The sequence below is a fragment of the Amblyomma maculatum genome, chromosome 2 (genome assembly GCF_055883805.1).
Source record: "Amblyomma maculatum isolate TAMU_Amacu chromosome 2, ASM5588380v1, whole genome shotgun sequence".
Taxonomy (NCBI): Eukaryota; Metazoa; Arthropoda; class Arachnida; order Ixodida; family Ixodidae; genus Amblyomma; species Amblyomma maculatum.
The window spans coordinates 103,052,806-103,067,455 of NC_139345.1; the positions used below are offsets into that span (position 1 = coordinate 103,052,806).

The 14,650-nt window shown below is 45.9% G+C and overlaps 1 protein-coding gene across 10 annotated transcripts in view; it reads right to left on the bottom strand.

Annotated features, from left to right (window-relative positions):
* LOC146199434 (calcitonin gene-related peptide type 1 receptor-like) overlaps positions 1-14,650 on the bottom strand; it is a 361,106-nt gene that overhangs the window by 232,255 nt on the left and 114,201 nt on the right. For 2 of the 10 annotated variants that reach the window (XM_084594919.1, XM_084594914.1), the window contains exon 1: positions 13,202-13,480. The exons of the other annotated variants lie outside the window; for them this stretch is intronic. The gene's annotated coding sequence lies outside the window, so the exon portion shown is untranslated. Of the gene's footprint in view, positions 1-13,201; positions 13,481-14,650 lie in introns of those variants that run through there. 10 annotated transcript variants of the gene reach the window in all.

Here is a 14,650-nt window from a genome sequence, read left to right on the forward strand (position 1 = left end):
AAAATTTGACACTGCGGTAGTCTTCTCGGGATCAGGGAGAACGCCCTGTGCACTGACAACATGGCCGAGAAAGCGTAGTTCCTTGAAAGCAAAGTGGTATTTCTCAGGCTTGATCGTTAGTTGCCCGCCTTTGAGTGCTTGAAGCACGATGCGCAACCGGTCCAAGTGTTGCTCGAAAGTAGGCGAGAAAATAACGACATCATCTAAGTACACCAAGCACGACTGCCACTTCAGACCTGATAAAACCGTGTCCATCATACGTTGGAACGTGGCCGGTGCAGAGCAAAGACCAAACGGAAGCACCTTAAACTCGTATAGGCCGTCGGGCGTCACAAATGCAGTCTTCTCTCGGTCTCTCTGATCCACCTCGATTTGCCAGTATCCGCTTTTGAGGTCTAATGAGGAGAAGTACCTGGCGTCGCGTAGTCGGTCGAGGGCATCATCAATCCTGGGCAGCGGATAGACGTCCTTTTTAGTCACGTTATTTAACTTTCGGTAATCGACACAGAATCTCAAGGTGCCATCTTTCTTTTTGACAAGGACCACTGGCGATGCCCATGGGCTCGTCGAAGGCTGGATCACGTCGTCCGCAAGCATTTCATCCACTTGCATTTTAATGGCGTCACGTTCCTTAGGAGAAACCCGGTACGGGCGCTGGCATACCGGTAACGTGGTCTCATCGGTGATGATGCGCGACAGGAGTACGACCGACCTTAGAGCCTGTGGCGAAGCAGTCTGCGAAATCGCTCAGAAGAGCCGAGAGAAGATTCCTCTGATCGGGCCTCAAGTCGGGGTTAATTTTAACGGTCTGCAGAGCATGACAAGGTGCGGCCTCCTCTTTAGGGTTCGCTCCGGTGGTGCATAAATGAGGCAAGGCAGTAACATCGTGAAGGACGGCAACAGCCGTGTCCTTGGCGAGATGCCACATCTCCTTAGCAAAATTTGTCAGGAGGACAGTAGCACAACTGTTCTGGAGTTGTACGAGTCCTCGAGCAACGGCTAATTCCTTCTCGAGTAGTAGCGGAAGGTGCCCATCCGCGATGCCCTCGTGATCGTGGAATAAGTCATGCTTTACAAGAACCAACACACTAGAACGTGCCGGAACCCTCACGTCATCGTCGACTATATGCAAAACGTTCAGACCCAGATCTTCGTTTTCAATGCGCGCCACGGCTCGTTTCGTCGAAAAGGAAACACGCGCTTCCTTCAGGTCAATGACAGCGCCGTTGGTCTGCAGGAAGTCTAGACCAAGGATCAAGTCTTTCGAACACTCAGGAAGCACGATAAATTCCGGACCAATGTGTCAAAACTTTCTTCAATTCTCGGGCGAGACCACGGCTCATTACTGAATAATCGGCACCAGTGTCGAGTAACGCGGTGACATCCACTCCATCAATCGTTACACATAAATCGGAGGTAGTATGCCGGATGCTGTCGCTACCTGACACAAGCGAAATCTCGTCGGGTCGGCCTGACGATGACGGAGGATCTTCACATTTCCCGACATCAGCGACCCTGCCTCCGAAGGCCGCTGGTACTAGTTTTCCCGGCTAGGGCTGGGAGAGGAGCGGCGTCGGGAAGAGTGGGGACTTGTCGAACGGTAGCTCGTCGGGGACGTAGACCGACGCTCTTGGTAACCGGACGTGACGGGATACTGTCGCGCTGCAAGGTCGCTTGCAATCTCAGTAGGCCGTTCGTCATTCCGAGGGTGGAGTTCCTCCGAGGCGAAACCCCGCATGTTGACGCGGCGGTATGGGCACGCCCGGTAAAGGTGACTGGCTTCCCCGCAATGATAGCACAGGGGGCGACGGTCCTGGGGCCGCCATACTTGACGGGGTAGCTGGTAGATTGGCGGAGGGGAGTAGTGAGGCCCCATGCGAGGCCCTCCATGCGAGGACCCTGCGGCTCCATTGCTGGAGCTGCGGCTTTGATACTATGGTCCGGCGGGGGAGCCCTACGTAAGACGGACGCGTAGGTGGGCCTCGCGTCGATTGTCTGGTGGGGAACGCGCTGCTGGGGAACGTCAGCAACTTGCTGAGCTGCCATACGCACCTCGTCCCGGACGACTTCAGCCAGTGAAGGAAAAGCTGTTGTGTTGCAAGGCATCCGGAGCGCTTGTAGTTCCTCCCGCACGACAGAACGGATGAGATTTCGTAGTGCGTCCATGTCGCTGCCGATATGCACAGGAGGTGCGTCGGACCCAATGACGTTCACGTCACGGTTGCACTGACGGGCTCGGTGTTGCAGCGTTGTCTCCATGGTCGCTGCCTCGCTGAGAAACTCCGCCACAGTGCGCGGTGGACTGCGCACCAGTCCCGCGAAAAGTTCTTGTTTAACGCCCCTCATCAGGTGACGCAGTTTCTTATCTTCGGGCATTTGTGGGTCTGCACGCTTGAAAAGGCGTGTCATGTCCTCAATGAACATACGCACGCTCTCGTTCGGCCGCTGATTGCGCGAGTGTAGCGCAGCTTCTGCTCGCTCCCGGCGGTCGGCGCTAGGAAAGGTGGCTTTGAAATCACGACAGAAGGCTGCCCAGGATGGGAAGGCAGCATCATGGTTTTCAAACCATGTCCGTGCAGACTCTTCAAGAGCGAAGTACACGTTGTGGAGCTTGCGCTCATCAGTCCACCCGTTGTAACGAGCAACTCGCTCGTAGTTCTCAAGCCAGTCCTCGGCGTCCTCGAACACGTCGCCATGAAAGGAGGGGGGTGTTCGCGGCTGATGACACAGGATGTGGGTGGGAAGCCTGCTCTCAGATGTCATTGCAGCAGGTTCTACGACCGTCTGAGGATGCGTCGTCCTGGTAGCGGCCGGAAGGGGTCCGAATTCAGGGGCTCTCCACGTAGGCGGCGGCCGAAACGTTGATGTACGGGGGTAAGCTCCGTATTGACAGGTTGATTATGCAGGACTGGATCGATACCTGGCAATTCCTCCACCAGATTTGTAACGTAACGTTACACAGAAGGCGCTCTGGCACTCTGACACCGAAGAACACCAACAGCCAGTCAGGGCAGCACGAAAGCGGAGCACCGTTTCGCCTCGTCGTCTTCTCCGAATCGCCGGTTCAAATCTTCTTCGTCTATGAATGGCATGTGTCAATATTACACATGATGCATCCCACGACATTCAGAGACGAGTGCCCGTAGTGCGGGAAGACCCCAACCCTGTACCACATAACATTGGAATGCAGCTCACATCAACTACAAAATATTGAAAACCCAAATGAAAGACAGTCGGAGGCTTTGCTGGCCAGCTCTGACCCGGAGGCTCAGCTCTACCTGGTCACAAGAGCTCGCAAACTGGCGAAAGCCAGTGGTGCCATGGACTGGGGGCGCCAACCGCTCGTCAGCCTCGGCTGAAGAGGCGAAGAAACAGATCCCCGAGCAGTTAATAAAGTTCACTCACTCACTCACTAACTCACTCACTCATTCACTCGGCAGGGTCAATTAAGGCTGCTTGCACGTGAGAATACGAAATCATTACTTTACACTATGTTACGTTGTAAAGATCTGAGTCATGCTACGTTGCACAGTCATGTATCTTAGTCATGAATATGACTGTGAGATATGACTGTGCATAATGCTTTAAAGAGTCTATAACTTGCATTACGATATTTTCTAGTTTTGAGTCATGTTAGTTTGCACATCAACTACTCGTCATGACTATATCTATGAGCCATGACTATAAATAATGTTGTAAGGTTTACAGCGTATGCGTTACGCTACTTAGTACTCAATCAGGATATGTCGTATAATGGATGAGTCACGACTGTGTAATTGAGCCATTACTCATAACCTATATGCAAAGTAGTATGAATAAGTACTTTACTATGTAATTGAGTCATGCTAAACGTTGGTCATAGTGTGGTCTCTATCATCATTCGGGACTATACGCACATATCATCTTACATATGTTGTGACGCTGTGCATCATAGTAGTGAAGTCGTTAGAGCTCCCGGCACGGACGCCACATGGACGTCACCGCCATATTTAGTGTTAATGGGACGTATAGCCCTCTTGCATGAAATCATTACTCATTCGCTCCTAAGTGATATAGAACATGACTGCCACCCTATAGCCAGAAAAGTTTTATTCTGCGCCCTGACTTTTTGTTGTCCACAATATGCTCCTGAAAAGCAGTGAGGATCTATCTAAACGCAGCACTGACTACAGCTAAATGAGGAATAAATGATACGACTGGCGGGCATTTTGGAAGACCGCGTCGGTGCGCAACAATAATCGATGTTCAACATATGAGTGCGATATCGATACGGCGAGAGTGGATGGGCATTAGGGTCAGACATACTCATTATAATCATATGGAAACCAAAGGCATCAGTGGCAGAGATAGCTCGGTCAAAGAGCACCGCGGCACACGATATCTTGACGTACGCAAGGTGGGATCAAGGAACTTTTTTCGGCCGTATCACCGCACGGAAGCGAAACATCGTATAAACAGAAATGTTGTTGCTATTGGAAAACATGGAGGTACTAGAGGGTACCCGGGAGCTCAAGCACTGCACCGCACGCATTGCACCGTGAGCGTACGAGCCTTGTGTTCAAACCACTGAAATACTCAAGTGTCGACTACAGGTGGCAAGCACCAGACGCACAGCGAAAAAGTGTGCCCACATTAAAACACAATCGCCACCCAGAACAACCAAGTGAGAGCTGTTGAGAGTCGCTTGATCTAGTGTGTAGTATTTATTTCGTTCTTCATAGTTCATTATAGTCAACAAAATTTTGTTATTGCCTTAAGGAAAGAAGTGGTAATATAAAAGTTGTTGTTTCTTCTCAAAAGTATACAATGATCAATATAGAATTGTCATGGCATTATCCCCTGGCTTTGCAGAAAGCTATCAAGTGACCAGCTGGTCGCTCGCGTCACTCGCCCAGTGCGCACACAAAGCTTATAGGCGAGACCGCTCTAGGGAAGAGCGGAATGTTTCTCTGAAAGACGTCCAAGTACACTTATGTAGCACCGCTTGCACATGGAACCATTTTTTTTTTAGTGCGGTGGATATTGCTTGAAGCCATTAAATAAAGTGCGGTTTATAAACGGTAGCTTGATGAAAACATTTCAGTCACGTGTTTTTCAATACAATCTGGAACTTTGTACATAGCACTTTGTACCTCAAGCCAATGATTACAATTTAGCTAATTAGTATTTACAAATTAAAAGCTACATTTAGCAGAGCCACTCGGAATGTTTTTGTGAATCTGGCAGGTTTTAATTCACCCTCTGTTTATAAGAAATCGGCGCAGGACTTCCTCTTTTGGTGTCCATAAGCATTGCCGTTGGAATTGCTAATCGTCGTCCTCTCATTAGCATGATGAAAACTTCTATGAACACAACACCTAGCTGAAGCACCTACGCTGGCCAGCTGGGCAAGAACAAATATTCAATTTTCTTATGTGGGAATGTTCCCTCAGCGGAGGTGAAGTTAACTTCGAAGTAATTATAAAAGAAAATATCTACGCAACTGACCCCTTTCATTTGAACTAACAAAACGCTTTGATTTTCATTTTCCAACGGGTGGCGTGTAATAATAGCGCCGTGATGCCTTCTCCAGGATGCTGAGTTAGAAAGATAGTTCGTAACCATTTAGCACCATAAGACTCTGAGGGCCAAACCATGGGAAGGACTGCGTAACTTCAAAACCCGGTGACTACTGCACGTGGCACACGTTACGAATAACTCCACACCTCCAGCAGGGGCCTCATTAATGCTCATGGTTGTGATGACGTACCATGGCTATGATGACATCGCATGGCTTTGATGACGTTCCTGGATGTCAAGAAGACTGTGAACTATTGAGAGGTGAAAATGCACAGTGTGAGACGTGTTATTTGCGCCAAAGGGACAGTGCTTGATTTTGGGCAGACAGCTATTTATTTTGCTGGATGCTAAGCGCGGGAAGACAGGACAACAGGAACACTGAAAACAAAACAGGACACAGGACACAATAGCGCTGTGTCCTGTTTTGCTCTCAGTGTTCCTGTTGTCCTGTCTTCCCGTGCTTAGCATCCAGCAAAATCCATGCACCAACTAGCTTGCAAGAATGTTCTGGCTGCTATTTATTTCCACAGCAAAAAGAACCGAACTTTTTCGTATTGTGGTAGCTTTATTAAAGACGCGTGGATCAAGAAGCACTGACTTCTGCACAAATCTGAGGCACAACCTCTGGCTGACCAGTAAAGTTTGAACGATAGTCGTGCTATGCCCAACGACCTCAAAACTGTACACGGCAAATGAGAAGCGTCAAGCCTCAGTTTAACTCCGCCCGACGTAGATTAGTCAACGTGTCCTGCCATCGCAGAGCCTGCCTGGGCTTTTCCGTACCCGTCCACCTAAATCCCGCAGCCTTAGACTGCGTATACGGGAGCCATATGCCAATTCACAATGGTGGTTACCTTCGTTAAGCATGTATGAAATAGTCCTGCACTAAGTGCTTTGAAAACACGTATGTTCAGAGTCATTTCAAGTGGATCCGAACTTCGAATGAAACTGATCACTAATTCTGATCCCTAATAGCCCCTTTTTGTTTTGCAGCAGCAGCCGTGGTATGCGCTAAATTATTTCTTTCACAAAATTCTGTACCGATTCAGCGTTCTCCCTGTATACATATTTATTGGCGTAGCCTTTTTATCGGCTATATTCAGGTTTATCCGATGCGAAAGGTTTGGTCGATATTGATTTCCATTCCAAAAGTGGAAGCAGTTCAAGGATCGTGGTGCGCGTGCCTGGTAAAAGAATTACCTGCATGAAAAAAAAAAAAAAAGAAGAGCTCATTGTGTGCGAAACTAACCAGAGAAGAGTCACTGGCGAAACCTGGCACAGAGCACGAAGTAAGTTGATTGTACAATCGCTGAAGGCAATGGTAGGCTAAAAGTAAAAGTGATACCTGCAGACCTATAGCGCCGAAAATAGCGAGTGAATTGAACATTATTAAAGTTCGTTTTGCAGCTCAGTATCGGTAGAAACATGTGCCGCACTTTCTGGTCATACTCACGTTTCATGTTTTACTAAACCTTACAAATAATTTCGTGAAATGGGCGGGAGGGTGCAGGGGAAGTAGAATTCGAGAACAAAAACGGGCACAAACATACGTCTAAACGATATTCTTTCCAAGTCGCAATAACGACGGCAAGATATGTCAAGTCCGAGCCGACGGTTGCGCCATGGTCTCTGGAAACGCTTCCAGAAGTCGAAATAGACTTTTATGACCTGGATTGAGAGCGATACTTAGACTTATTTTTGTTTTCATTTCCCTAGAAAACAAAAAAGAAAACTTCTGAAGCCTTACTAATTTCCTTTGCAACTACGCAGATGTTTTGGTCACCCATACTCATGGGTGGGGCGCTTTTTGCTGGAGGTGAAAAGCAAAGCGCCCTTGTGATGTGTGATTCCCGTGCACGTTAAAGAACCCAAGATGATAAAAATTTCCGGAGCCTACTACTACGGCGCCTCTCAAAGTCTGAGTCGCTTTGGGGCGTTAAACCCTATTAACCAAACAAAATCATTATCTCTTGAAATGTTTTCTAAAAGGCTCCGCGCTAATATGCTGCTAATACTGCTGCTGGAAAATCCGATAGCTCGTATGCACGATCAATTTACTTCTGTTAGTGTCGCAGCACAGGGCGTAAGATGCGCTATTTCGAGCGTTTCCAATTAAAGACGCGCCTAGGTCTAGATGGAGTGAGCGCTAAACTTTTAAAACTAACCAGTGGTTTTTAAGCAGCTATTTTTCTGCTACTATATCAGCGGTCGGTTAATTCCGGCTCTGTGGCGGATGCTTCGAAATGGCCTCATATTTTATCATTGCTTAAATCCAGTGATAACACATTTCCGGGTAATGGCCTATTTCACTGAACTCATTCATTGCAAACTGCTTGAACGCATTCTCTACACTCACATTATTGCACATCTGAGGCGAAATAATTTACTTCCAACATATCATAGCCTTTGTAAGCAGCTTTAATATCAAGCACAGATTTAGGAGTTAGTAACATACCTCCATGATTTACTGCATCTGATAGATTTTTCAAAGGCCTTTGATCGCAAACCTTGAAAAAAATCAACAATAAACTCCGTAATCAGGAGCTTGAAAACAAAACAAACTTACCGCTTTAAGAATATCTCACAAATCGTTTGTGGTGGTTAAAATGAATGGCAATATTTTCAGTCGAACTCCTGCCAAGTCTGCTGCCACTCAGGTTTCGGAAATAGGTTCGATTTTGCTTTTAAAATATTTCAATGATTTAGATTCTAATATTAGTTCAAGATCGACTTTCTGCTGATAAGTGTGTGATCCACAGACATATGAGCAGCAGTACATTATTCTAAAAAAAAATCTGATATCAGCAGGCTAATCAACTGATGCTACGAATGGGTTCTGAAAATTAGTACAAAAATGAGTATAGCATTATAAATTATTACAGAAAAGATTTGAAGTTTGTTTTAGAATGAACGTCTCAGCCCAAAATTTACGCAATGAATGATATTATCTTAAGTTCTAATTTTACAGAGACCAAGAACATAGAACATGTTATATCAAAGGTGCGGAAGAAACATTGCTGTCTGATGCCACGTTCATATAGTCAAAGGGGTAACAAGGCTTGAAGCGTATACTTTACTTGTGCGTCCTTCCTTAAAATACACATCACCAATTTGCAATCCTTACCATATCACATTTACCAATATTCTTGAACCGGTCTATGCTAAAGCAGCGCGATAGCCAAGCGTCAACTGTGGATGAAACTTTCAACGGGCCGCCATTTTCAAGGAGCGGAAAAATTCATCCGTTATTTTTTCCCTCACACTCTATCACAATAGCATGCCATGGCCAGGACGCACATTTTAAAGCCGCCTTGTTTGTCGCACCCCGTTGATTATGCCCTAAAACTAAAACGATTTCTGCCCGGACGGAGAAGTACCCATAATCGCCTTTAACGTTATGAATAAGTGAATGGAATAAATTACCTTTCTTAATCGCCACATTAGCGCAGTCTGTGTTAATTAACTTAGAGTATTTCTGACTCATCTGAAATCCGCGCACTCGCACTACATTTGTTTGCTCAGCGGTCCCATTCGTTGCTGCTCTGTTCTTTCATTTCTTTTGTGCGTGTCTTGTAATATTTTTATTAAAAATCGCATTACGATATTTCTGGACGTGTTGCAACTGGGTGCGGTTTCACAAAAAAAGACGTTTTCTAAAAAGCGTGTAACCTATGACGACCCCCCCCCCCCCCCCTCACCTCTATGCAATGCCACCAGCGGAAACTTAGAATAATTGAATAAATAAGTAAATAACATCAGCAATTATATAGTCTACTTTTCGTATTTTTAAACTCACTTTCTTTCACTCCATCATCGTTTAGTAAAAGCTAGCCATTGTGGTTACTGTCACCCGTCCCCTGTTACTACTGTACTCCGCCTCGGCGTGCATGGGGCGGCTGTCGTGCCATATGTTGCAGAGTTAGTATCTTGGAATCCAAACTGCGTATCTTGTCCCATATGTTGTGGTTTGCAGGCACCGTCTGCAGCAAGTAAGCGAGACTTTCGGATGAAAAAATGTGGTCCTAATTTTTTTCTGACGTTTCAACGCCGTAGCCTGCACTAGCATATGTAGGATAGCATATTTAGATTACCGTGCAAGAAAAACAAGTTTTATATAAGACACACAGTTCCGGTATTTTTTTTTTAATGAATTATATGCGCCTCATCACTAACGCTTCGAAACTGCATGCGAGGAAGAGATATGACAATATCCCTTTATTACCTTCTCTTTGTAGACTACGACGAAACAAAAGCGCAATGCGTACTCATCGTATTCGTTCTATATTGAATTTGGGGAAAATAAGACATGCTGCAAGTGGAAAGACAGTGAGCGTGTCGGCCAAAGTCTATAACAATATGCAGATGACAAATGCAGCTGCAGCATTCGAACAATATTCGTTACCCAGTATCTCGACATCCTCTCGTGAACAGTAAAGCTATTTTGTTCATTATTTCTTTTTTTTTATTTTAAGAAAACCTAAGGGTCTGCCTAGTTTTCGTTAGAGACGGGCGAAGAAATTAAGACGCAGACAACTCCCTTATTCTGAAACAGGCAGCCATTCAGTAATGGTTCTTTTCTATTCTTCCCACGTTGTATTGGAAATATCGGAACAAAACGCCGTATTTCTGTACGTATTTCTGGTGACAGCCTGCGTAATGTATGCTTTCTCCGTTTGGCAGATATAATGGGCTAGTGTTCGAAGCTATTGGATACACTTTACAATGCACCTTCTGACTATACCATCCAGCAACTGCACTGCGGAGAACTGTCTTGCGTGTTTTGTGGTGTGTGCTCAGTAGAGCTCCACGTGCAAGGACGTATCGTTCAGGCGCATCGGCTTTGAGTCCTGTCGCAGTCGCCAAACTCCACCGTCCCGCCGCAGTCAGCGGCGCTCAGGGGTCGTCTTTGGGCACAAATCGATGATGCCAATAATAGTAGGCCGACCGATACATGAGGCATGCGCCTGGAAAACGTACACGTGCAGAATTGTTGTAGCACTAGAGGGTGTCAAGTACGATTGGGCCACATCGGTTTACTTCGCTGAAGCCTGACGCAACACGCTGAGACGCAACACTTTTTCAGTCTGTCGACACTTGACAGTACCACTCGAGTGGAAACCGTTCATTGTCATGGCCTTTTTTTTGTTTGTTTTTTCTGCTAGTGGGGCAACAAGTCGTTGGTGTGGCGGGCGCGCCTTTCATAAGAAGACACAACTACGCTGGCCGGCCGCGAAGCTCGGGTCACATGACAGCTGTCCCGAATGGAGGACACGTTTCTTTCGGCACATTTCCTGGGAACCAATCGCTTGCCTTGGCGCCCACTGCATAGATTATAGCTACCGCTGCCCCTTGTGCGAAACAATGCTTTCTGCTGGTGATGAAATCAGAGCTGCTGATGAATTCGACGCCTTAGTCAGCGCCTCGTTGCTTCGCTTAAAATGGCGCTGGTAATGCCTGCTAAAGAAATCAAGCAAAGGGGAGAAAGAAAATTCGTGACATAACTGTTCGAACGGACGTCGTCGAAATTGTACGTGGTGCGCTACGTTCATCGTTCACTACCGAGGTTCCACTCACAAAATGCCAGGAGGCGTGGTGTTTGCTCGTCTACTTACACTTCTCGGAATCAATTGGCTTAGTGAGAGAAAGCTATTTGGGCATGTACGCTCAACAGACTTCCATGGCCTGACATCTCGTGTATTTAATTAGGTCTCTTATATGTAAATAGCGTCTTTTAATTAGATTCAGAACAGCGTTAATTGCAGAAGCTGTCATGAAGTTCATAGATACTTGTTTCAAGTAGCTGTAGATGCAAAACCGATTAGACCAATTTTATGGTTGTGTAGTTCGCTTTAGCTGATTTTCAAAGAACCTGAAATCAAACAGCGCTGAACTAGGCACTCAGGGTCTTGACCTAAAACTTTGTAATGTTTCTTGGTCACCGCGCAATTTTATCACTTTGTTTCAGACGGTATATGCAACCAAATTTATATGCAACGTTTTTAGCAGCTCGAAGCTGGTTCGCAGCTTGAGAAAGTCGTAGCCGATTATCGCACCTCATCTCAAAAGTTTTCCGTCTGTTTTAAATTGAGCGCCGCTGAGAGCGGCATACATTTTGTTCTTCGACGACCGCTGAACACATTTTTGCTAACGTCGCCACCTAGTTCTGTCATTTTTTTTTTTTCGATGGCACATCAGCCCAATGAGCACTTGTTTCATTTGCAAGTTTTTCTGATCATCTGTTACACACGGCGTTGCCGCCACCATGACATATTTCGAGATGGTATGTCTTCTGAAGGGAATAGACTTGAGAAAGCAGTGAATTCATTGTAATTCGAGAAGCATAGCCTGGAGAAAAAGGAGGAATGTGGCAAGACAGAAGAAATGCTGGACCTTTTAACTATACTGCCCCCAAAGTTACAACCAACTCCTGTAACATCGGCTATGGCTTTTCTCAAGTGCCGTGTGCTGCCTTCTTCTGAATGACGGCATATTGACGATGTTGGAGAATGGTTCCACCTGTATTATCATGTGGTTGGGGCAAACTCGTGGGATGACTCCGTGAAGTTCAGAAGCACGCATTTTGTGCTGGAGGGCTCTTCTAGTATCACTATCATGACGTTTCTCTCCTCACTTGGGAATACTTCCCGATCATACCACTCAAGACATTCTCAAACATCTCCTATGAGAAATTATGCGCGCTACTGTTTGGTATCGTATTAAGCTGACGAATGAGTCTTTGGTGGCTTATGTAGAAGAACTGGGGCAATTGTCTGTCGCGCTGACATCGATATAATGGAGCAAAAACACGTACACGTCTTGGTGCGGGGGTCAAAAGAGCATCTTTTTGCCTGCCTCTTAGAAAACCCGCCCAAAACTGTCACCAAATTAACTGACGAAGGGCCTATCATTGAAAAGACCTTCTACACCCAGAGACAACATCCCGGCACCCCTCTCTGCAATTCCGATAAACATGGAACCACCATCAGTGGCAACTTGTGGGTAGTTACCCGTGAAATCGACCGCCAGGAAATGAATCCACTGCTGCCATACCTAAGTATACTTGTCATTTTTAATTCTACTCTGTCCTGTCGAAGAACATTGGAATTTTTTGAAATGATGTCTTCGTTACTGGCCGCTTTTTTTAGCTCAGTTTGCGACCGCTGAGGCAATAGCAAAAGCATCAGTCCATTCCTAAAGTGTTCTACAAACTATAATTTAGCCAAATTAAGCGCCAGCCAACAATAAATAAAATACAGAATCAAATCATGGTTGAAAAAAAAGGCAATCTTCCAAATTTATGCGGTGGAGCACACACACTTGATGCAAGCTAACACGGAATGAAGAAAGTGCAGCGGGCCATTTAAAATGGCTTGAATCGTTCCTTAATACGAACAAGTGCTTATTTTGGACATACTTGTCAGAGTTTTTCGTTGATTCGTCGATACAAAGCAACCGCCGGCACTGTGACATTTGACTGAACTGTAAGCCCCTCGACCAAATGTTGACTATATGCACCTTTAAGGTAAAACAGCCTTACTTACGCTATATGCCATATTGCGTGTGTTTCTAGACATATGCTGAACGGCTTGTGCACTCTGGGTAATAAAAAATATAAAACAGCCAGCAGCAAAACGAGACTCACCTTTTATTCCACCGATTCCTGGGCAAATATGTTAAATAAATCGCACTGCTTGCACGTCCAAGCCGAAAGAAATGCCTCCCGTAACTTCGTGCCCTGCAAACTTGGTAACAGTGTTCAGCGGCCATGTGCGGCAAACGACAATATAGTTTCCAGGCGTTCTCCACACGCTCTTCCTTGCGTCCGCTCGCTACCCTGTAAGGCCATTGTTTCTTAAACAAGAAAGACCGCGGGCGAACAGCTGTGGCTGTGTGCAAACCTTACAACGGCTTAGCTTCAAAACGCCTCGCTTTAAGCACAGCTCCCAAAAGACTCCTCTGAATAATCCAAACGCTGCGTGACCCGGCGGCAGCGAAAGCCAAAGTACCGACGCAATCCGACAATATGCGTGTGTCATGCTGATGAGGCCGCCCCAGCTGCAATATTCATTACTTTAGGATACGAAATAGTTGTCTAGCCGCCTTTGATAGAAAATACTAGCCTCAGTAGGAACTGGCTATTGTCGGCGGTGGTTTGTTTCTTCTAATGCAGAATCGTTAAACTCGCAACAATTCTTCAAGCCAGCAATAATTGTAGACAATCTCCACATTCAATCCATTCTTGCGCCTCTACGTAGCATGTAAAAAATGAAGCAACCTTGCACTGGTTATACCTCAATATCAATAATCTTGCGCCTCGTTGTGGAAATGTCCCATATATATTTTCAATGCTTTGCTCGTTTGTTCCCCACAATCTTTTGCAAACTCTGCCTTTCGAAAGTTACCATATGAGTTTCTTTGCATCATTTGCGTTTTCCTTAGTACGTTCAATATATTGTATTGTGTGTTGCGTCCTACACCTGCGTCGCTGCTAGTTATTGCGTGTTTTATTTCGACTTCGGAGAAAAAGGTGACCGCTCTCCCATATAAGGCATATGACAAAAAAAAAGACAAACACTGCTCATGAGTACACTACTGCATACTTCTCACCGCAAAGCAGAGTGGATGTTGTTCCTCGATTCACCCTTCTCCAGAAAAGATAAGCGCTTCTCAGAAATCAGACGCCTGCGATGTTAAAATATGATCTGCTGGGGCAAAACGTCGCAGTGAAAGTAGACATTCTTGACAATAAAAGAATGCACGAAAGCTTGTCTGGTGAATAATAAGAACGACGCCATGCAACATTGAGCTGGATGATAGTGGCCTTGCATCTGAGTGTATTCCTTCAATAGTGAAAATTTTCCTAGCCTTTCCAAAGCATTTATTCCGCGATATATGAAGAGAGTAGAAAGCACCCAGTGGGCATTTCTAGCTTTCGGTGCGTTTTCTCGCTAACTACAGGCCTGCAATGCGCAAAGCTGTAAGCAACAGGGGAGGTATGGTGTCGCACTGGGCGTATTTCATGTTCCTGTGACGACATGTGTTCACTACCGCAAGTAACAGGCAATAACGTAGGCGAAGAACTGATAATTGG